Source organism: Ixodes scapularis, unplaced genomic scaffold (genome assembly GCF_016920785.2).
Source record: "Ixodes scapularis isolate PalLabHiFi unplaced genomic scaffold, ASM1692078v2 PGA_scaffold10__122_contigs__length_95168666, whole genome shotgun sequence".
Classification (NCBI taxonomy): domain Eukaryota; kingdom Metazoa; phylum Arthropoda; class Arachnida; order Ixodida; family Ixodidae; genus Ixodes; species Ixodes scapularis.
In genome coordinates, this window is record NW_024609836.1 from 91,771,447 (window position 1) to 91,779,095 (window position 7,649).

The window sequence follows — 7,649 nt, forward strand, 5'->3', positions numbered from 1 at the left end:
CACAGAGAACGTCTCAAACTCAGATGAGCTGAGTTTGAGACGTTCTCTGTGTCTGTTCCTTCTGCTGAAAGTTCTTCCGATTTCTTCCACCGCAGTCTCAGGTGTAATACGACATGATTAGCTACCACCAGCTCGCCTGCACTCTCACCGTCTTTTCACTAAAAGTTGCCTTACCTTCCCGGTTCTATCAATGCATCTGTAATCGGCGCATCTCCCGCTTTTTTGGGGGTCGTTTTACGCTTAGGTGGTAATTACGAAACGACGAGTACCCTCACCGTACCGCCGCAAACCAGACGGTTCATAACTTGAACTTATGGATTTCTTTTTCCCAATAACTTTTCCTCTTTCGCTGGGTCTAAAAAAAATAAAAAATAAAAAAGAGACCAGACAACGCGGCCAACATTGACGCTAAGATGTCACTTCTAACAACCCAATCTCTTCAGAAATCAGCGCAGTTAAGCAGTAGTAACTACTGCTAACTTCGTTTGTTTTTAGCAATCACACAGCAGCACCAGTCGGGACACTGACTTAGCAATAAAATAGGCAATAAATTCCTTTATAACCTAGCGACAATAAATGAAAGGGTTAAGGAGGTTCGAAAATATTCGCGCAAAGGGAGGTGAAGAGCACGCTTGAAGTTGCTGCATACGTGCTCTTTTGTCGCTGTGCTGTTTTGACGCCATGCTGTTTTGGCACGTGCTCTTCTGTCGCTTTGCCGTTTTAACGCTGCGCTATTTTGTCTCGTGCTATTTTGACGCTTGCTGTTTTGTCGCCGTGCTGCTTTGACGATGTGCTGTTTTGACGCGTGCTGTTTTGACCGTGCTGTTTTGTCGCGTGCTGTTTTGTCGTGTGCTGTTCTGTCGCGTTCCCGGACAGAATATAGGGTACCTTCATGTGTGCTTTGCTTAGAGTGATGACATCTGGTCATTTTGTTTCCAGTGCTTATTTTTCTTTTTTGTTCCGAAGGGCGTGAAAGAGCGTCTCCCTTCACGCGCTCTTGGCGTTGACTGCGCCGCTATACATTTTGCTTTCGGCTATCTCTTTGTATTTGCCACGTAAGTGCGTGCGCTGTCGGCATCGGGAAAGCACGTCATCCCTAAACAGAACTGGACATTGAGGCATCCGGAACGGTTTCGGCGTTTATTAGTACTGGACGGTGCTGGCACTGAGCAGGGCGAAGGGCACGCCGTCCTTGGCGGTGCAGATGCACACCTGCTTGCAGCCTGCGTCCAGCTGGATGACGTAGCAGTCCCTCGGGCAGTCGTGCGGGGGACACGTCTCGCACTGGCAGACCGGGCAGCTGCCGCGCACCAGGCGCCTGGTGCAAGCCTGGTTCTCCTTGGGCTGGCACGAGAACATGCCCGTTGCCTGGGCGCAGGGTGCTGCGAACCAACATAGTATACTTCAGACAAAGGCTGACGATACCCTTTGGTACGAACTGCTCATGTGCTACCGTAGAAGACTCGCGCATGCGCAGTTCGTATTGGAGGGCCCATCGTATGCGGAGCGCAAGTTCGTCTGCTTCTTTTGCGGGAGGGGTCGGGGAGGGGGGGGTTGTGGTGACGTCAGAATGATGAGCTCTGATTGGCTCTGATTGAAGGACGGTGGGTAGGATCTCAAGGCAGCTTGCTTTGAGCTCTACCAACTATCATTCAATCGGAGCCAATCAGAACACGGCGTCGTTCTGACGTCACGGCAACCCCTGCAAAAGAAGCAGACGACTGGCTTTCCGCATACCGTATCGGATGTGCAAAAACGGTTCCCTAAATCTCCTTGATTGTGTGCGGACGCACCTCAAGCATGTCCGAAGCCTGGTTGCTTCACACATGCATACTATGAACATGTCTGCAGGCAGTATTTCTATGGCCAATGGTCAATAAAGAAACAAGCCTCAGACGGTGCGTGCAGAGTGTCGTCTGTGTGATGCGATAGCTGAGTGACCCCGGTTTTACATTATGGTTCACGGATTTGCATTTGATTGTAATCGACTGCGCTATTACCGTTTGTGATGAGTATATACGTCGACGCGTATACTGTACCGGATACACGACAGTGCAGCCTCCATTGAACTTGCAGACAAGGAGATTGAGTTCTTGCAAGCGATGGTGGGACATCGGACGAGTTGATTGTGGCGCGATGGCACAGTGAGTATGGTTTCGTCTTTTCCGCGATTAAACGGCTGAAAGTTAGCGCACATTTCTTGCTGATTTCGTTTTGTCATTGTTCATCTTTGTTGATGTCCTCGAGGGCTAACATGGACTCATTTGCTCTTGTCCTCGAGCGCTGTCATGTATTCTCAAATTCAGCACCAACGCGCCCAACTGTCAGAGTCACCGGAAAATCGAGACGAGAGAGAGAGAGAGAGCGCAAGGAGAGAGAAAGATACGTGGTAAGGCCGGTTCCCACAGCACCGTCTGCTTACGTTAGCTTACGTCTGCTGATGTCAAGAGTCCCCAGAACATTCGTGCTCCGCGTGAAGCGTAGCGACCAAGTATACCTTTGTACGCGACATTCGAAGCAAGGATGTTTCGGTGACTTACAAGTTCGTATCGTAAGAAAACGTAAAAAAAAAACGTTCAGCCGTTCAACTCTCGTGACGAACGAAGACCAGCGGAGCTTTACTCGCTGCACTGTGTGCTTCTTCTTCGTCATCGTCTGTTTTTCGCGCTGTTTCCCATACGATGAATTCCCACCAACGCGCCCAGCTTCTACGATAGCTGGAAAGGTTGCCGCCATCTACGAGTGACGGCGGAAACCATACTGGTTGTGTGCTTGCCGCCGGCGCTTATAGATGGCGGTAGCTGTCCAGGTAGGTTTGTGTCGACATACACGGACACGATCCTGGGGAACCTAGTCCTTAACAGCTCCGCTGTAAAAAGAACGGTGTCTGTGTGAACCGGTCTTTGGACTCACTGTCGCAGTTGCAGGACAGGCACTCGCCGGCCTTCTCCGGGACGCAGAAGTGGCCCTCCTTGCACGGCTTCACTCGGACGGGACAACCCTGCGGAAGGGTCACTGCGAGCACGCAAAACTCTAAAGGTCCGTTCACACTCTTGCAACCGAATACGACTGAGAGAGACCAGACCGGTTTTTAAGCCTTTTGCGACTTCTTAGGACCGGATGCGATGCAGCCGAGCTGGTCCTAAGAGATCGCAAGAGGCTTAAAAACTGGTCTGGTCTCTCTCAGTCTTACTCGGTCGCAAGAGTGTGAATGGCGCTTAACGTTTAAGGCCCGTTCACACTCTTGCGACTGCTTGCGACCTCTTAAACCTGGGTTCCTTAAAACTTCTTAAACCAGAGAGCACACTGGCGCCATCTATTGGGAAGCAGTGTAAACTCGGCGGTCCGGCATATTTTTTTTTTTATTTCTCGCGCAATATCCTTTCTTTTTTGGCTCGAAAAACTTTTGTCAATGTTATAAACGAGCCTTTCTATGGGTATTACGCACATTTGACCTCGGAAATCCCGCAAAACCTTCGCTTTTGTGAAATGCAGTTCTAGGGTCACCGCATAGATGGCGCCACAATGTCAGTGTGTTCCCTCATTCTAGAAACATTTAAGAAGTTGTAAGAGATCTTGTCTCTCTCAGTCGTACTCGGTCGCAAGAGTGTGAACGGGCCTTTAGACTCCGTTCACTGCAGGCTTCGACGAAAGCGCTTTGTACTTCGCAAAGTACGCGCAAAACTTCTGATCACAAAAAAAAAATAAAAAATTTGTTTGCTTCTTTGCGTTACCAAAATATATTAGACGCTATCACCAAACGCAGAACAAAATTCTAGAGGCACAAACGAGAATTCATACTTTTGTGTACAGGGGGTCCCGAAAACAAATAATTAACTTACGATGTTTATTTCATCGCAAAAATAAACTAGGCGTAGTCAAAAGTTTGTTCTTTGCCCAAATGATACCGTTAGCGGTCAAGACCAGAGCAAAGTTTCAGAACTTGTCGTTATGTGATTCTTTAAAAAAAAAACAATTAGGCGATTTTAAAACTTTTTACCGAAAATATCGTGGCCAGCGAAGCCCACACACATATATGGTGATGAATGGATTGAGTCACGAAGAATGGGCTCCCTTTTCCTATTAAAATTTTTAGAAAAAAGACATTTATACTTATTAAATAAGGCAACGGGTCAATTCGGAATCTTTGGCATCTTGTTCTGAATACTTGCTTCTCATTTTAACGGAGGCTAAGGGTTCAGCTATGCGTAATTTATTTTTGCAGTAAAAAAAATCAATTTTTCTAAAAAAAAGGGGGGTAGGGGGAGGGGGGGACACGCTGTATATGTTTTACGGAAAACATCTTAATAATAGTGCATTACAAAAATATTTTTCGCTTACCGTTTCCTACAGGGTCATCTGTATGAACAAAAGAAAAAAAAAACTTATTAGTTTGTACGAATGTGCTACGAAACTATTTCAAACGTCATATTCTCTACTAGGAAGGCCTTCCTGGAATTATATCGTATACCTCGTAAATTATTTAATAAATAAAGCATCTTAAAAGTACCGAACCTAAAAGCATAACGGGTATAAAAGCGGGGTAAATATATCTGCAGCGTCTACTTTTCCGCAGAGCACTTTGGTGAGTCAATCGCTGTAGTCTATACGCAGAGAGCTCGGCGAATGGCGAGACTGAACATATGTCTAGACCACGGTGGTCTAGACCTAGAGAAGAGTCTGCGCTGGGACACCGATCATCAGGTTTCGTTATGCTCAGTGCCCTGCAGAGCTATAGCTATGGTCTTCTAGGTCTAAACATTTTTTTTAAATGTATCTCCTATATCTATTTCGTATTTTTGATGTATTTCGGGTCTTTTTCGGTTGGGCAGCTCGAGACGGGGCAAAAAAGAAAAAAAAACGTTATCATCGGTGGAAAAAAAAAATAAAGAGGACGAAAATTGTTATTCACAATATAATACGTTTGACGAACCTCAACGGAGGAGGAGTTTCGAAGAGAAGGTTCAACGACCGTTGTTTTTCGGTTTTCGTCAGGGAGAAAATATTGAACCACCGGTGTATTTCGGATTGAACCGGTTTTGTATGTTTGTCACCGGTGGATGTTTTCTGTTAAAACCAGAAAGTGCACAGCCTATACTCCGTTTCACCTTATGTTGTACCGCAGACAAGGCTAGAAGCGAGAGTTCATAGCGTTGGGAGCTACTCTTAAAGGAGCTGTGCAACGATATTCAATTGGAATGTTTTTCTCTCTACACTAGCTTACTGGCACACCTCGGACTCAAGGATACCCACACGGAACGCCATTGGCCAAGAAACTCCTTTGTTGCGGTGTAATTTCAAGGACAAAAGCGATCATTTTCATTCAATCTCTCCTTTGCAAAATTTGATGACGTAACTCGGGGATCCCAGTACACCCAAGTGACGATATTTGAATGCGGTTCATAGATTGGACCCGAGCATTGCGTGGGCACTCGACTTGGGCTCGTGACAATTGCTAGCTCGAGAAGCATTCGGGTTGTGACCCGTGTCCAATCGCTGCAACGACGACAACAGCCGAGCCATAACAATGTCTGGAACTCAGCGCGTGTCCTGCGCTTTGCCAACCCCTGCGCGTGGCTATGATCAACACTGGCGGCATATAATCGGCTCCAGATCACGTGGCCGCTTGTTCTGGCTGCGAGTTGAGGGGGTGAACGCCGCTCGTTTTTCTTAAATTTTTTTCTGGGACTTCTATTGCGTGGGGTGAAAACCAAACGCGTGTTTCATAGGTCATTAACGTTAGGGATCCGATTTAAGCGGTATTTGTGCACAGTACAAAAATTGTTGCATCGCTCCTTTAAGGCTGAACTCCATGGGACGAATATGCTGCGAATAACCTAAGAATTTTTTCCGGCGGCTTTTGCTCTGCGCATGGAATGAACACAGTGGCTGCTACGTCGCGCGCAAAACGAGCGTGCCGTCGGGCAGCGTTCGCCAGTTATTCGTCCCATAATTCGTTCCATGGAGTTCATTCAGCCTTTAACGTACGAGAGCTTGTGCCGCCGCGTTGTGCCCTAGAGCAAGGAGCTCGCCCTTGTAGCCTTTCCTGTGGTACATCATAAGGTGAAACAGAGTATAGTGTAACAAGTTATAACGCATCTCTATAAAAAAAAATATACAAAAAAAGTTGTTTTAATATATTTCTCAAGCTTTCTTGTTACTATTACTTGCCGGGGTTTTAAAGACTCGATATTTGTTAAACTTCACAAAAGTGGAACGGGAAGTGTTGGGAGAAGGAACTCACAGCAGTCGCAGTGTCCGCTGCATCCTTCTTTGGGCGTGTTGCACTCGTAGCCGTCGGGACATCCGAAGGCCACGTCCTTGCAGTGTGCTTTGGCCTCCGCGTGCGGTTCCTTCGAATCCTGAACTGAAGGTTTTTCTTTTTTGATATGGGACGCCCTCGCTAAACGTATGACACACTCTCTCCTCAAAATAGTGTACTTTTGTTATTCGCGATAATCATCGACGGATGCAGTCACCTCCGTCGGCAATTCAAAGGCCTAGATTTTAAGAATATAGTCGTTAAATAGCGTCAGTGCTAAGGTTAGCCATCGAAGAAGCAGAGGTATATGCGAAAAGAATAAACGGGGTAAAAAAAGCTATATATATATATATACTCATTATTTTCTGAAGTCAGAAACGAAAAGTATGGGATCGGAAAAGAGCGAACCCGGGAAACCGTCCATTTTCTCATTGCTTTTCGAACCATAGGCCTAACAAATGGCCGTATTTTGTTTATATATTTACTTTATTTAACAATTTTCCCGGTCTACACATAGCTTACATACCAGGCACCCAAACCCCGAAGAGGTGAAAATCTCAATATGGCTAACACTCAAAATGTATACGAACCTGAGTAAGAGCATCTCTTGAATCATCAACATAGAGCCGCCCAGGTAGACCGACTTACGAATTCTCAACACTGCAGCTGCCAATAAAACTTGAATAAATCAACCATCGAGCCCTTGTCACTCACTGCAGCTGATCAGTGGCAATTCGAGTGCAACGCGGCGAAGTCACACATCCACGAGCTTCTAACACATGGAGATAAATGGCAACGTACAAAGACAATTGGCAACAGCGAGCAATACATTTCTTAGTGAAATATAATTAAAAAACCAAAAAAAGGCCGCAGTGACTCTTCTCGTACATATATTATACAAAAAACAAGGTGTTCCGCCGACACGCCTTAAACATGTTCGCAGCATGTTTGCCTCGTGTTCCCCGAACATCTCTGCAGACAAATTTTGTTTGACCAACATGAGAGCACCGTCAGGCAAGAAAGAAGCACGCCTCGGGCTACAGGCCTATTATGGAAATCATCGAAAGCGTTCAAAATACCTTTATCGTCAGCTTCCGCTCGTAGACAGACGGCCCCCACAAGGAGCGCCAAGAAACACGCAGCGTTCATTCTCGGCGTGCGCGAGCGATGTGCGTGTTGTGGAGACGCGGCGAGGCAGCGTTTCCTCCGCGACGGATGTTCAGGAAATGCTGCAGCGGCGACGAAGCCACGGACGCTGCCGCCGCAGAAGCGCGGTCAAGGTCCCACCTTCCCCGGTGGCAGGCGGCCATTTGACGCGGCTGACTCAAGCGCTCCGCTTACAGTGGCGCCGGTTAGTGACTGCACAGCTCGGTTATTGTCGAAAGTT

General features: G+C 46.9%; 1 long non-coding RNA gene across 1 annotated transcript; it reads right to left on the reverse strand.

The window, feature by feature from the left end:
- Positions 1-1,113: 1,113 nt before the first annotated feature.
- Positions 1,114-6,878, reverse strand: LOC115316810. Its single transcript, XR_006077327.1, has 5 exons — positions 6,853-6,878; positions 6,245-6,423; positions 4,342-4,359; positions 2,914-3,015; positions 1,114-1,382 (listed from the first exon to the last, which is right to left on the reverse strand). It is a non-coding gene; the product is annotated as an uncharacterized LOC115316810 (long non-coding RNA).
- Between the last annotated feature and the right edge of the window lie 771 nt (positions 6,879-7,649).